Genomic DNA, 14,874 nt, shown 5'->3' with positions numbered 1-14,874 from the left:
CCGTGAGTCTCTCTGATAACTGGTCACCTTGGGCAGGCAGAACAGATACAGAGCAGGTGCTGGGAGGAGGGCAGACATGCTAAGAAGACATGCTAAGAAGGTACCTGCTTTACCATTTCGCTTTGGCCCAGGTCTGGGTCTGGCATTTTTTCCATCTTTCCATCCTGGCTTGGATGTCTCTTTTCCATATGACGTCTCCTGGACTGTCTCTGACATCCTGCCCGTGTGGGCAGAGACCTAGTACACCTGGAGAAAGGGGTCTGGGCTCGCTTACTTTCTCCACGCTTATGGAACTAAACAAGGGGAGCTTATTCCTTCCCTTCAGTTTCCTTCTCCCTAATTGCTGTCAGCCTTACTTCACACAAGACCAGTAGTGCTCAGACCTGAGCATTCATCAGAATCACTAACAAGGCTCTTGATCCATAGATACCTGGGCCCCACCCCTGCTGGAGTTTCTGATTTGCAGGTCTGGAAGGGGGCCCGATAATTTGCATTTCTAACAAGTTCTCAGGGGATGAGGATGGTGCCCGGTCTGGGAACCACAGCCCGAAACCCCTGGCCTGGACTGTAAGCTTTTTGAGGGCAGCAGTGTCTTAGTCATCCCTGCATCCCCAGAGCCTAGCTTAGCACCGGGCACAGAATAAATTAGGAAGCGCTTATTAACACAGCTCTCCCACAAGACACAAGCCTTTGTCCTGTTACGGTGTCAAGGCTCATTACATGAGCACCCTGAATTTGCAGATATCAGGTTAAATGCAGAAAATATTGACATTTAATGTGTTTTTATGCAGTGGCTCTCCAGAATATTAACAGAGGATTCAAGGTGGCAATCTCAGTAGAGAAAGGGAGGTTTGGGGGCTTTTCTGGAAGCTCTATTTGCATAGGAAACACACAGTTTTTACTTAGACTGTATATCCATGGTTGCTTTGGAGAAGGTTGGTGGAAATGATTAAGAATTCCCTTTCCCACCCCTACTGCACCTCCCAACCACTGGTTGGTGTTGCCAGTGACATCACAGGTGCACGAAATCCGTGATTCAGGTCAGCAGGTCTGAGGCTCCTCTTTAAAGCATCACTCCAAAAGGACAGCTTCAAGTCAGTGCAGTAAGGTGGAAGCGAATCAGATCGGGGATCTGGGCTTCTCAAAAATGATGCGTGGCCTCCCTGCTGAGGTATTTAACCCCTCTGCGTCTCTGGAACCTCTTCTGTAAAATGAGCCTGGAGGACATGATCCCTGTTTTTCTACACAGGATTCTATAGTTTTAATTCAGAATGCAAGCCATCTCCAATTTAGGAATGGCCTATTTGCTTGTAACCTAACGATTTGGAATCTGAAAGATACTTGTCTCCAGGTGGACAATGTTATTTCTGACCAGTCCATAGAACCACTGTTGCTGGTTGAGCTCTTAACTCTGTGTCCAGCTGAGCTAAGTGCTTTGCGTGCTTGGTTTCATTTAGTGGGACAACCCCCCTGTAAGGGAGGGAGTTTTAACATTCCCATTTGGCAGATCAAGAAACTGAGGGTCTGAGAGATCAAAACACAAAAAGCATACTTTCCCAGAGATTCCCAGAGACTGAGGGCCAGGGCCTAGATATGGATTTGAAGTCAGGTCTGCCTGTTTCCAAAGCTACTCTAACCATCATGCTCTCTTGTTTCCACAAAAATATGCTTTACCCAACATGCTGAAATGTAGAGTCCAGCCCTCAGGTACAAGACAAAAAAAAATTTTTTTTTGACACTTGTTCTAGAAGAGGCAGAAAGCATTGCAGTTAAGAGCTCTGAGCCACAGTCCCCAAGTTCAAAGCCCGGCTCTCCCACTGTTGACAGAATGACCTTAAGCCAGTTACTCAATCTCTCTCCCATAGTTTCTTCAGCTATAAACAGGTATAATGAAAGCATTTGTCTCTAGAGCTGTTGTATTAAGTGATTAATATATTTAAATTAGACCATGTGAATTTACTGATATTCTAACAATATTTGATCTACCAAAAATGACAATTTCATGTCTACGTATTTGAAGTTTTTAGAACAGCGTCTAGCATACAGTAAGCATTGCATTAGTGTTGGCTGTTACTGAAAATTGCTTTGAGGGTTTGCAGTATCTGAGGTAATAGTAAGTAGGTGCTCAACAATTGCTGGTGAATTTATGAATGAAGTAGAAGCTGTGATGCCCAAGAACACATCTGTGGTGGTGTGGGCTACAGAGACCCTTCCCCCACAGGACTGGGTAGAAGGCAGGTGGGGAGGGTGGGGTTCTTGGATTCTAACAGATGCCAAACTCTCTTGGCATCACCTAGCCTAAGACAGGAGAGCTCTCAGCAGGAAAGACTGACCCCATGGATGCAGCCTCCTTGGAGCAATGTTTGATCATCCAGCCCTGAAGAAGTGAAGAAAAATCCACAAGGTGGAAGGGGTGGGAGGTTAGGCCTTATGTTTTGCTTATATTTTGCTTTTATACAGCTAGAAATACAAGACAGGCATGGGAAACCTTCTTTCCAGCCTGCTCCTCTATATCTACTCCTCTGTTAGACCACCGTAGAGGACAGAAAACACAAGTAATGCTTGCTATATGGGGACGGAAAGGCAAATGTTGTAAGTTCTCATTTCCCCAAATACGGTAGGCATACCACTAGCAGCATGCACAGCTGATGACCTTGGGTGGCATGTGAGTAAATGGCTTGATTTCAGTAGTTATGTTTACTTTAATGTATCACAAAGCCTTATAACTAATACATCAAGTGTTTTATTTCACAGATATTATTTTGGGATGAGGCAAAATGGATTAGATTTTTTAATGTGGTAAGGAAGTGATCATATGCGGGGAGCTCAGATTTAGTAAGAATCGTGAACGTGGTCCTTAAAGACTGAGGTGAGGGAGACCCCAGTAGGGGTCTGTGAACCATCTGTGCATGCCTGGCTCTGGCACTTAGCAGCTGTGTGAGAGTGGGCAAGGTATCTCTCTAAGCCTCAGTTTCCTAATCTGGTAAATGGTAATAATAATTCCTACTTCCAAAGGTGATTGAGGGCAGGGGGTAGTGATCAAATGAGAAATGCCTCAAAAGCAGGTGGTCATCGAGAGCCTGGCACAGCATAAGAATGCCATAGGTATTGATTAGTACTATTACCATTATTCCTCTCATCCTGGCACACTGTAAGACCTTGGTTAATTGGATGTTTTTAAACACAAGTTTTCAAACCATTGTTCCATTCAGGAAATAGTTCTTGAACACCAGTGTTTAGACCTGGTTGCTGGTTGCTGGGGCAAATTCAAAACAGAGGGATAAAGATTCACTCTCCCCCGCCAAGGTGCTCCCTGCCCAGAGGTTGGTGCAGGGAGAAGTAGATTGATCAGTAAATAAGACATTATCATCTAAAGCCATAAATGCTGTGAGACATGTGGATACAAAATATGCTGGTAGCACAGAGGAGGAGATGAGCCTAGGAGAATCCTACTAAGCCACAGTAGTCTAGAACTACTCTGTCTAGTAGCCACATGTGGCTACTGAGCAGTTGAAAGTACTGCGCAGAGCGACTGAAGAACTGAATGTTTTCATTTTATTTAGTTGTAATTAATTTAAATTTTGAAACTAAAGCAGTAGAAAATATTTTTCTACTTAACACACTTTTATTGTTTTGGAAGGACCACATTTCATTTTAACCATTGAAGATTTAGCATCTGTGTTGGGATAGGCCCTCAGTATAAAACACAAACCAGATTTAGAAGACATAGTGCAAAAAAAAAAAAAAAAGAAAGAAAGAAAGTAAAATACCTCATTAATGATTATTAGGTTGGATGTATATTGAACTGATAATATTTTGGATATACTGGGTGACCAAACATAGTATTAAATTTGTTTTTACTTCTCAATGTGGTTACTAGAAAATTTTAAATGACATATGTGGCTTATGTTCTATTTCTGTTGGACCAGAAGCAGAATGCAAATGACATTCTGAGTTGAGAACCAGAGAAGTTCAGAGGTGAGACCCAACTCTGGTTCCCTTGAATGATTCTTTCCGACAGTTCTAGAGCAAAGCTCAGAGGATCTGAGGACACTGGTTATGAGGCTATTCCTGGGGCTGCAGAAGGACAGCAGTGTCTCTGAGAATTAGCCCTAACCATGGGAACTCAGTAGAGTAGCCAGATTTAACAAAATGTTTACAACGCAACAACGGACACCTCTCGACCCTGGACATGTCGCGTATCTGCACCAAGCCTCAGTCGCTTTATCTGTAAAATAGGGATAATAAAATACCTACCTCATTAGTATCCTGTATTAAAGATCAGCTGAAATCAGGTAAGACCAGTAGGGGAAGAGCTAAGTAATAAAAACAGGTGGGGGAACTTCATGAATGTGTTCACCTTACTTGAGCTCTGAACATGCAGGTCAGGGAGAATCTCTTTCCCGGGCTGGTATGAGAGGAGACGCCAGCCCCCACCTGTAGGTGAATTGGGTTATACCTGGTTTGGGATCTTCCAGAGATCGGGGCGGGGAGGGCCCACAAGCCAAAGAGAGGAGAGAGGTTAATAATGAACAATGTCGAATGTCTTTCTGCTGTCATCACAGTGCTTTTGTATAAGCCAAAAGTGCCGCAGCAGTTACAGTGTTGCTACCTGATGAGAGAAATATGTACCTTTAGCAGCAAAGAGATGTGTGGGACTTGAGTGTCACATAAAACCCTTGAAATTAGCTCTATTAAGTAAATTGTCACAAACTCAAAATAAGTCTAATTGTGTCATTTATCTAATTGCAGATGAAAATGTGGTTCTCTTTTTATGGATACAGGTGACTTGCATTCCAAAAAGGAAGTATCCTTTTTTTTTTCTTCCAGACAAGCTCGCTCTCAGTAAGAAGTTGACCGTGTTGATGTTCAATATTTCAGAGGACCAGGACTACTGTATTCCTGGGATTTTTATTTCCTACTATGTCATCAGGCTCTGAGAGATAGAACTAATTTTTTAATGCAATGTTTCTTTCCATTAGAATCAAGTGTAAAATGTTTCTTGTTAGACATGTAAAATCCACTTGACTAAAAAACCAGTTAAGAGAAAGATCAAGCCCAATTTGCTAATACAAGATTTCTTATTTCTGAGTTAAAAAAAAATCCTTGAGAGAACCATGTCAAAAATTAAAAATTGAAAGGAACACTGGCAGATTCCCCGTGTGCCTAATTTGGCTTTGCTGAACAAATGACCAAATTGACATGAGAATTACATACAGGATTTGCTCAGCATCCTTATTTCTTTAACTCATTTCTCACTCCTGAAATATTGCCAGGTTCACGTGCAGGAGGGAGCCGTGTCTATATCGACCATGGCGTCATTGGACCAGGTGGAATTAGAAAAATGGTGATTTTAGATTCTTGTTGTGAATGAGCTTTTGCAGTAGAAGTAATTTGTCATAGAAACCCAATGTAATGAAGTCAGGATCAGGAAGGATCATGATGCCCCTTTTGTTGACTAGTTTATAAACAGGTTATTTTTGCTCACCGTTAGCAAACAGGAGTAATAAAAACCTTAAATGGGGGAGAGAAGAGGCTTCGCTACAGTCCCCTCATTTTCTCTGATAAGGCATTGCATTGCACATAGACCTCAGAATTCTCTGTCTTTAAAGAGAGGGAAGATGACAGCAGGGAGAGCATCAGTCAGGAGACCAAGGTTCAAATCCTGGCTTAGCCAGTCAGTGGTTGTCTTGAGCCTGGGCAAGTCATTTCACCTAAGTGAGGCTTAAGGTCACCATCTGTACAAGGCCAGACCAGATGACCTTTGAGCCCATAATGACTTTTGCTCTGCCATTCTGATGTGATGCAGAAAAAGAAGCCAAAAAAGTTTCTCTGAAAGGGGAGTCAGGCAGATGGGGGAAGAATATCTAGATGAATATACATCCCCAGTCTTCACTGGTGCTTGTCCTGCTATGAGCTGGAATGGTGCAGTGCTCCAGCGTTAGGTGTCACACTCAAGTTCAAGTCATACCTCTACCACTTACCAGCTGCCTGTTACTCCAGCTCTCGGAGCCTCAATGTCTTCATCTGCAAAACAGGAAATGAATAGACACAACGGATAAAATTGGTGCCTGGCACACACTAAAGGCTCAATTAAATGTTAGCCACCATGGCTGTCATTGTAATGACAAAATGACCCAAGACCCAGCAAAAAGTGAGACACATTTCTTGAGTGCCTCCTATGTGTTCAATACTGCCAGATTCCTGCCTCCTTTATACGGACAACACCCCCATAAGGTCTGTTTGATCACCCCTCTTCCCATAGTGACATAATTAGAGTGGCTGAAAGTGCACATTTGGTTCTATAACCAGCTGCCCCACCTACCAGCCCTATCTATATGGGTGAATTTCCCATACTGCCTCCAATGTCTCAGCTATAAAATGGGAATAATAATAGTAACTACTCTAGGCTTATTGCAAAGGGCAAATAAGATAATATGTGTAAAGTTCTTCTTCTTTTTTTTTAAAGATGTTATTTATTTGACACAGAGAGAGCACAAGCAGGGAGAACGGGAGAGGGAGAAGCAGGCTCCCTGCTAAGCAGGGAGCCTGATGTGGGACTTGATCCCAGGACCCTGGGATCATAACCTGAGCTGAAGGGAAACACTTAACCATCTGAGCCACCCAGGCGCTCTGCATGTAAAGTTCTTCACCCAATGTTAGACACCGAGCCAGTACTTTCCGAAAATGTTAACTTTTTGTTCTAGCTAAGGAAAGTTGAAGCTCAGAGAGGTCAATTCGTTTGCACAAGGTCATCCGCTTATGAGTAGTGGCGTGGGAATTTGAACCCTGATGGGAATGAGTCTGTTCTCTCAAAGACCCAGGATAGGAAGATGGTTCCTCCTTTCCCCTTTTCCTAAGGCACCCCTCGCTTTGCTGCCGGTTTCAGGCTGCTTGGCAAGAGACTCCAGAGTTCCATCAGAGGGCTCACTGGAAGCAGTCTGATGGGGGCTGCCCGGGACTCAGGAAGGGAAATGAATCCAGACGCGCCTTTCCTCCTTTGCTGCAGCCGAGGGAAGCAACATGCCCTAGGAGTATGGCCAGTGCCCTAATTGCCACCTCCCTGACCCCCCGCCCCACTGCTTTTTGCAAAGCCTATTTTTCACGGGAGAGTTCCCCCTCTTTGTTCCAGCACACATTGCACATCTACCAATCGATATGACATCTTATCCTCTAAAACATTCATAATGTCTGCTTCCTATGATTCTAGCGGCCACATACCGCGTGCAGCCCACATTGCCTTTCCTTTGTAGTAAGTAGTCTTTCGGACCGGCCCCCTCTTCAATAGGGCTGCTGGTTGCCACTCTTTAAAAAAAGACAAATATTGTTTGGGTTGTCAACACTGAATGACAAGCTTCGGAGGGAGAAGAAAGATGTGCTTAGGTGTATGTGTGTGGATTGTGGGGCTGTGTTTTGCTATCACAAAAGCTCTTAAAATCCAAGACCATGATTTATTTGCTGAATAAAACCTACCGATATTATCATTCTCTAAAGGTATGTTGATCACATGGGTCCTTTCTTAGAGAAAGAAAGCCTTTTAATTTATTTTTTTCCTGGGAAAAATAGCAGCAGGAAAGGGGTAGTCTGGGTGGGAAATGATGGTCTGTGTGGCGCATGGCTCCAGGCATGTGTTTATCTGCCCGAGGATAAGCTGGCTCAGTGGGCAATGGGACGCCTGGCCAGCATCGCCAGTCCTCCAGGGTACATTCCGGGTAACTCTGCACAAGGAAAAGACAGTGGCTGTGAGCATGTGTGTCTGTCTTACGTATCGATCTGCCTGGTGATGCTGAGAGCAAAGGGCCTTGTTAGAGGTCACCTGAGCACACCGGCCACCACACCCCCACGGTGTCCAGAGTCACCACCTGCAGCACACCCATCACAGCAGCAGATGTAAGGGGACTCCAGGGGGAGGAGTTAGACCAGCAGGGGGGGTGGGGGGGTGGAATACATCCTGAAGCTGCAAGGAGCCCCATTTGTTTCCTCCAAACAGAGGAATTGATTAATCTCGTACCACTTCCCACTTGCTGTACTATCCTGAGCCTGTCATGAGAATAGATTAATGCGCCGGTCCCTCCATGTGGATTCCTCTTGTCTCGAGAACACACTGCTCCCTGGTCTCAGAGCCGCCTCACGCAACTGTCACCTTGTTCTCATGGCAGACATGCAGGAGGGGACAGAAAGCCTCCCTGCTTTTGTGAGGGACTAAAATTAGGAAAGCAGACACAAAATCCCTGTTTTAGTATCATGGCTAAAAGATAAGAGAGTGCAGATAGAAGTGTGAATGCAGGTGTATTTCTCCAAAGCCCCCTCTCATTTCCAGTGGTCCTGCCAGGACTCTCGTATCCTGTCTATGACTCACCCTTCCTCTTCTGTGTCATTCCTGGGCCCGTGAGCTTTGCAACCGCTTTGGAAGCTGCAAGCTGGAAGTTGGACACAGGCAAGTAACTTTTCAGAGCATTCTTGGGAGATAGGTACACAAATCCCATTACTAGTAAAGGGATTTGTGGGCATAACTTCCCCGCAGTGCTTTGAAAATTCAGTCCATTCAGTGTATTGCAATACAGTGTGGGGGGAATAGGAAAAATCACTTCACCAAGGTGGTGGTTTGAAAGGGATTTTTTTTTTAACTCCTTTAAATTTTTTTAATTCCTTTAAGACTAAAGGCATTTCCGAGAATGTTACCCCACATGGTTTTGTTTGTATCTCTTCTTTTAGGCAGAAGGTAATTTGGCACTGACAGCATTCCTAAAAAGGATACCATTAATCCACTGCAGTAGGCCCCTTCCTCTTTGAGGAGAAAGCACCCTACTCTACCATACCCCCAAAGGATGATAAGCAAACTGACCAAGGAAAAAGTCACCAAGCATATTGATCGTTAGCCTGCCTGACTGCAAACTGAGGTTGCCAAACAGATTTATTTTCTATTGACATTCAAGATTCCTTTAAGTTAAATAGCAAGCTGGTCGCTGACCAAGGACAGATTTATTAGAGGACTAATGACTGCTTACAAAGGGAGGTGTCTATTGCTGAGTGAGCCCTGACAATATTTAGTAAGTAATTCTGTAGCCCACTGCCCTGTTCAGTCTTGGCTAAGTAGTGGTTCATTTAGAGAATTCAGGACCTAATGGCCTCCAGTGAGGACTTTCGGGTAAGTCACTAGCAGGACAGTACGGGGGTTGGGAGCTCTGACTTAGCAGTTATACATGTCTGGGTTTAAATTCCAGATTTCCTGGTTACTGGTTGTGCGATCTTGGGCAAGTCACTAACCTCCTTAAGCTCCAATTTCCTTATCTAGAAAAGGTAGATTACATTACCACATCACAGAGGGAGAATGGAAATAAGTGGGCTTTCATCCTCTTTTGAATCTTCCAGTACCATCTGATCTCACCCAGATACAGGGCAAAATCTCTCCAGGGGCACCCAGTCCCCACCAGCCACCTTCTCCACCACCCAACTTCCCCTCCACCCTGCACTCTCCTTTCCCACTGACCCCACTCCAACCTCAAACACAGTTCCCCAGATGTCAGCATGAATGGCTTTCTCACTTCCTTTGGGCCTTGGCTCAAGTGTTCCCTATCACAGACACCATCCTTGACCAGTCTACATCTAAACAAAAATCTTGCAATTGCTCACCCCTATGCCCTGGTATCCCCAACCCTATTCATACTCTACTTTTCACTGGTATGTGGGTAGTTTCTATGTCTCCCACGAGAATGTAAGTTCCATGAGAGCAAGGAACTCTTTTTGTTAACTGCTTTATTCCCGGAGCCTAGAACACACCTGACACACAGTAGGTGCTCAATAAACATTTGCTGAATGATAAGTAAGGAATAAATGATGCAATTAACATAATTAACCCAATCCCTGGCACATTGCCAAAATAAATGTTAATTGTCATCATTGTCATTGAGTAGGCTCATCTGCATGTGTTAATTTTCACTACTGCTTGCAAAAGTGTCTTTGCAGATTGCCTGTGCAAGTTCAGGGTGAGCATTTGTGCCTCTGAGCCCTGATTATTCCACTGTGGTTCTCTCCTCTCAGCAGTGGCACTTTTGGAATTGGCTACACTTCCCACGGGAGTCCTGGCACTGTTGTCTAAATTGACTGCTGCAGCAGTGGGGGTGGGGAGGGAGTCCCAGCCTATCTGGTCTCTGAAGGAGCTTTGCCATCATCTCTGAGGCCCTTGTGAATCTGGCCGCATGCTAAGCCATAAGACCCAGCAGGCAAGGCTCCCTCCTCCCACTTCCTAAGCTCTGCTTGGCCTCCAGGCTTCCATTTTCAAAGGGAAAGCCCAATCTCTTCCTCCGGTTATGTATCGACAAGCCTGATCTTTAAAGATACCCCCTGCTCCTGGAGGCTTGCTCAGCAAGCACAGAGCATCCGTGGCCCCTGTGTTTGCCCTCTTTGACAAGCAGGGGCTGAGCAGCTCTCTGGGAAGCGCTGCTGACATATTGATTGACTCTCTTGTCAGGTTGATCCTCTGCCAGCCAATGAACATGGAAGGTTCTAAGTGGCACCCAGCAGGGCCCACACATACCCTAATTACTATTTCAGACAGCCCCCATTCCAAGCTGCCACTTTTCAGGGCCTAACATTTCCTGTCCGGTGGTCGCTGGGGGATTCTGTTACATGCAACCAACCCCTCCCTCTTAATTTTCACTTGGTCCCCTTGGAGTATTTCTTTTAGAGCCCCTCTGGCATAAACACAGGCCGCCTCACTAAGGAAATACCACCCTAACTCCAAGTGGGTCTGTTTATTATTCTTGCTGAAGTCTGGGATCTGTGTGTGGTCTGTCCATCCTGCCTTGGTTCATTTTCAGCGCTTGATGAAAGTTTTCTCCAATTAGCCAGAGGGATACTCGCAGTCCTTGGCTGCCTATCGTGTTTTTAGTGGCTGATTTCCCAGCTGCCACCTGGATTACACGAACTTCCACTTGGAGCTTTTCCCCGTTCCATTCTTGCTGACCCATGGAGCCCCATTTGTTCCATCTGAGGGTCTCTCTGGAACAGAGCCTGCCAAATCATGATAAATTGTGCGTTTTGGCTGTCAGTGGGGGTGACTCACATGAAGGAGAGGACCTCCCAAACTCATTTCACTTCTGACCCTAGGATGGTCTAAACAAGACCTTTTGGGGATGAGCTGCTAGAGCATTTGTGGGGAGCGAAAGAGGGGACCACCCCACTGCATCCAAGGTGTCTCGTTGAAGAAAATGTAAGTTGATGAGGCTGGCGTTCACCCAAAATCTTGAGACTCTCTAAGTCTGAATCTGAGAGTGGATCACAGCTGGATATTTTATGACATGATATTTAAAGAGCTATTTGTGTTGTTGCTGTTCATAGAAGCAAGGGTAGTGACCCTAAGTACGGAGCAGTCCTAACTTTTCCTGGTTGGGTTTTATAAAGGATCCTGACTGAATAAATAAATAACTTGAAGGAATGAATGCACAGATGCCCGTTGTGTAAAAATGGGATGTCTTACTCTACTTACACGGTAGTCCTTCTCTGCGGTTTTGCTTTCTGAGGTTCAGTTATCCGTGGTCAACTGTGGTCTGGAAGCAGATGATGCTCCTTCTGATGTGCGGTCAGAAGGTCAGTAGTGGCTTAATGCTATGTCACAGTGTCCGCGCCATTCACCTCACTTCGTCTCGTCATGTCGACATTTTATTGGCTCATACCATTGCAAGAAGAGGGGCAAGGACAGAACAGTGAGATACTTTAAGAGAGAGGGACCACATTCACATAACTTTATTACAGTATATTTTTATAATGGTTCTGTTTTATTATTTGCTATCATTGTAATCTCTTACTGTGCCTCATTTATAGATTAAACTTTACCATAGGTGTGTATGTAGGGTTCAGTACTGTCTGCAGTTTTAGGCATCCACGGCGGGGGGGGGGGGGGGGTCTTGGAACGTACACCCCATAGGTAAGTGAGTGGGGGCTGTGGTAAGTGAACATCTCAGTCAGGGAAGTCTCAGCCATACTGTTAAAACAAAGAACCCCAAACTCCCAGCAGCTTATAACACTAACAGTTTATTTCTTCACTCACACTGTGTCCTCTCACGGGTCAGCCATGGCTCTGAGCCATGTTATCTTCGCTCAAGACTGAACCATGGCTGACCATGTGGCAGAGTGCAAAAAGGCATATAGAGTGTGTGCTGCTGGGTCATGTGGCCACATCCGAATCCAACAAGATGAGGAAATATAACCCCTTCATGAAGGGGTTCTGAATATAGAAGATGGTCATTCATCAACCACAGTGAGGTGATCATGAGTTTCAAGAAAGAAACAAGGTTTGCTGAGATCACATTGCAAACCAGAATTGGTACCCAGATCACTGTGAAATATGAAGCAGATAATCACTTCCCACTGTAATCTTCCTCTGATTCTGAAATCCTCCCAGTGATCAAACCTCATAGTCAATAGTTTCTTCATCTATGAAATGGGGATTAGGACAGTACCAACCTGAATGTAAGCCGTGAATCTTGATGAAGATAGTATCTGTAGAGCGTCTCCTACAGTGCTGGCCAGAGAAGAGGTTCGGGGATTGCAGCAGGCATTGATAAACCCTCCTCTGTGCAGACCCATCCCTTATTGCTGCCAGCCCTATTGTGTGCCATCCTTCACACCTCTGTATTATGTGTTTTTGGTTTGTGAGAGTATAATGTCCTGCAGTCCAACCCCCCGTATCTGCTCCCATGTGTCATTATCTATTCTAATAAACATTTATGGAGTGCCTCCTAGATTCGAGACCCTCTGCTAGATCTCCAGAGGTGTTGTGGATGCTTGCCCTCTCCCGTTCTCCCGGGCCCTCAGCAGCCCTTATTCCCCCTGGAAAGGGAAACCTTTTCAGAAGGTAAAGGGAGAGATGGATGGAGGGATGGATTTCTCAGCCCCAACCATAGAGCAAATCAGTAGCAGAATAAGAAACAGATCTCTCATTAGTCAGGAAACTCATTTACTTCACAGCTCCCCTGGGTCTTTATCCTAAGGACATTTTAGTCCATCCCCATAGGCTAGAAAGATATTCTCATTTTCTTACTCAAGTAAGAGAGAGGGAATAGCCGATCAAGAAAAAAAAAAAGTACAAACAAAAGCCTATTTCAGCCTCCCTCCCAAAAAAAACAAAAGAAGGTGGTTATACCCCTGATATAATTCTCACTTATTTACTTAACGTTCAATTCAACAACAGAAAATATGCCCGAACTTGAGTTTCATTTTTGTTGCCTCGTTTCTGCTGGGATAACAGAGCTTATGCTCAGCAGATTTGGCTTTTCCCCTTTTATCTTCCTCTCACTTTCTTATTTTTCTTTTCACTTCTGGGAGCTGTCTGAGCAGTTACTTGTATACTCTGACCCTAACCCTTCTCACCCCATCTCTAGTCTTCTTCTTCTCAGAATACTTTTTTTTTTTTATTTTTTAATAAAGAGATGCTATGGAACCCAAAACAAAAAAGGAAGGGCGAGCATCTCTGCAAACAGAGAGAACACGGTTTCATGAATGCCCTCTTTCTGCGCAGTAAGATGAGGGTATTGTCTGCTTGCTGTTCTCTCAAAGTGGACGGCCGCAGTATGTTCCTCACCTTGGAGGGCCAAGATTGGATATTAGAAGAGAGGAACAGCTTTGAAACGAGATTTCACATTGATGGGGCCCTGGGGAGGTTGCCATTCTTGCCTGATAGACCCACCGCTTCCTTCCGTAGATGAGAAAATCCGAGCTTTGTTAGGTCCGAGCCCCAGCCACACCAGCAGTACCTGTTAAAACACGGGGAGACCCTCCGTGAAAGAGCCACCCCTCCACGGCAGCAGCAGGCTGGCTCCAGGCAAGCCCCAAGAACCCAACAGCGACATTAAAAAAGGAATCATTTTAAAATAGCTAATTCCTTGGCTTCCTTCACCTGGTAAATTACAAATCAGAAGCTATCGTTATCTTGAAGCAGCCACGATTAGTTCTCATTTCCTGACCTCTGTACAGTGAAAATATGTCATTATTTGAGGCAAAAGAATCCGGTCTCTTCAAGTGAGTGACCCACATATAACGGATAAACTGCAGGAGAAAATTAGGTGTTGCCTTGACAGAAAGTGTACAGTAAATGTCACTTATTCTTATTAGTATTTATCATCTCAAAGAGTTGCCTTGCACGTCAAAGTAATGTATAGGGGGGAAAAAACAACGTGGTTCTGAGATGGGGAAGTATGTAAGGAAAAAAGCAGACATACACCCAGGGACACCTTGGCACCTTAATCTGTGGCCATCAATCTGAGCTGTATTGTTTGAAGATAGGTTTTTAACCTTAATAGAATGCAGCCTGACTTTAAGTGGTGGTAGGCATGGAGAATTAATTGCTGTGTGAACAATTTCCTAAGCATTGTTAATTGTGTTTCCTGTGGTTAATTGTTTCTCCCATTCTGCATCATACTCAAGAACCTTTCCCTGTCAACAGCCCTTTCTCTCCTGCAGTGCCAGAACCATAGCCACAGCATCAACCTGTGTCCGGTTGAAATGCCAGACATATTGTTTGAATGGGCAATATGCAGGGGAATGAACTCCTTATTTATTTGCAAATGAAGTATTTCTTAGATAGGGACTTTGAAAGAATACAGGTGTTTGGGATTTGCCTTTCACTCCACGTCTCTTTGTGAAAACAACTCACCCAGAACCATGGGAGATGGGGTGAATTGAGCTTGCTAAACCACCTGGGAAGTGGGGAGCTGGCACAGGGTGATGAGGAAGACCGGAAGGAAGGAAGGAAGGAAGGAAGGAAGGAAGGAAGGAAGGAAGGAAGGAAGGAAGGAAGTTTGTGTTGGGAGGGGTGCAGTGCACAGGGAAGTAAAGCAGGAGTCGACAGGCTTGCCTCCTTAGCATAGCGCCTTG

At 44.8% G+C, this 14,874-nt stretch overlaps 1 protein-coding gene across 5 annotated transcripts in view; it reads left to right on the top strand.

Annotated features, from left to right (window-relative positions):
• The window catches only part of TENM2 (teneurin transmembrane protein 2), a 1,506,090-nt gene that overhangs the window by 1,279,106 nt on the left and 212,110 nt on the right, over window positions 1–14,874 (top strand). The gene's annotated exons all lie outside the window — the stretch shown is intronic.

The sequence above is a fragment of the Callorhinus ursinus genome, unplaced genomic scaffold (assembly GCF_003265705.2).
Source record: "Callorhinus ursinus isolate GAN/ISIS: 27379988/994484 unplaced genomic scaffold, GSC_fseal_2.0 scaffold3, whole genome shotgun sequence".
Taxonomy (NCBI): domain Eukaryota; kingdom Metazoa; phylum Chordata; class Mammalia; order Carnivora; family Otariidae; genus Callorhinus; species Callorhinus ursinus.
This window is presented reverse-complemented; position numbering and strand designations above follow the sequence as displayed.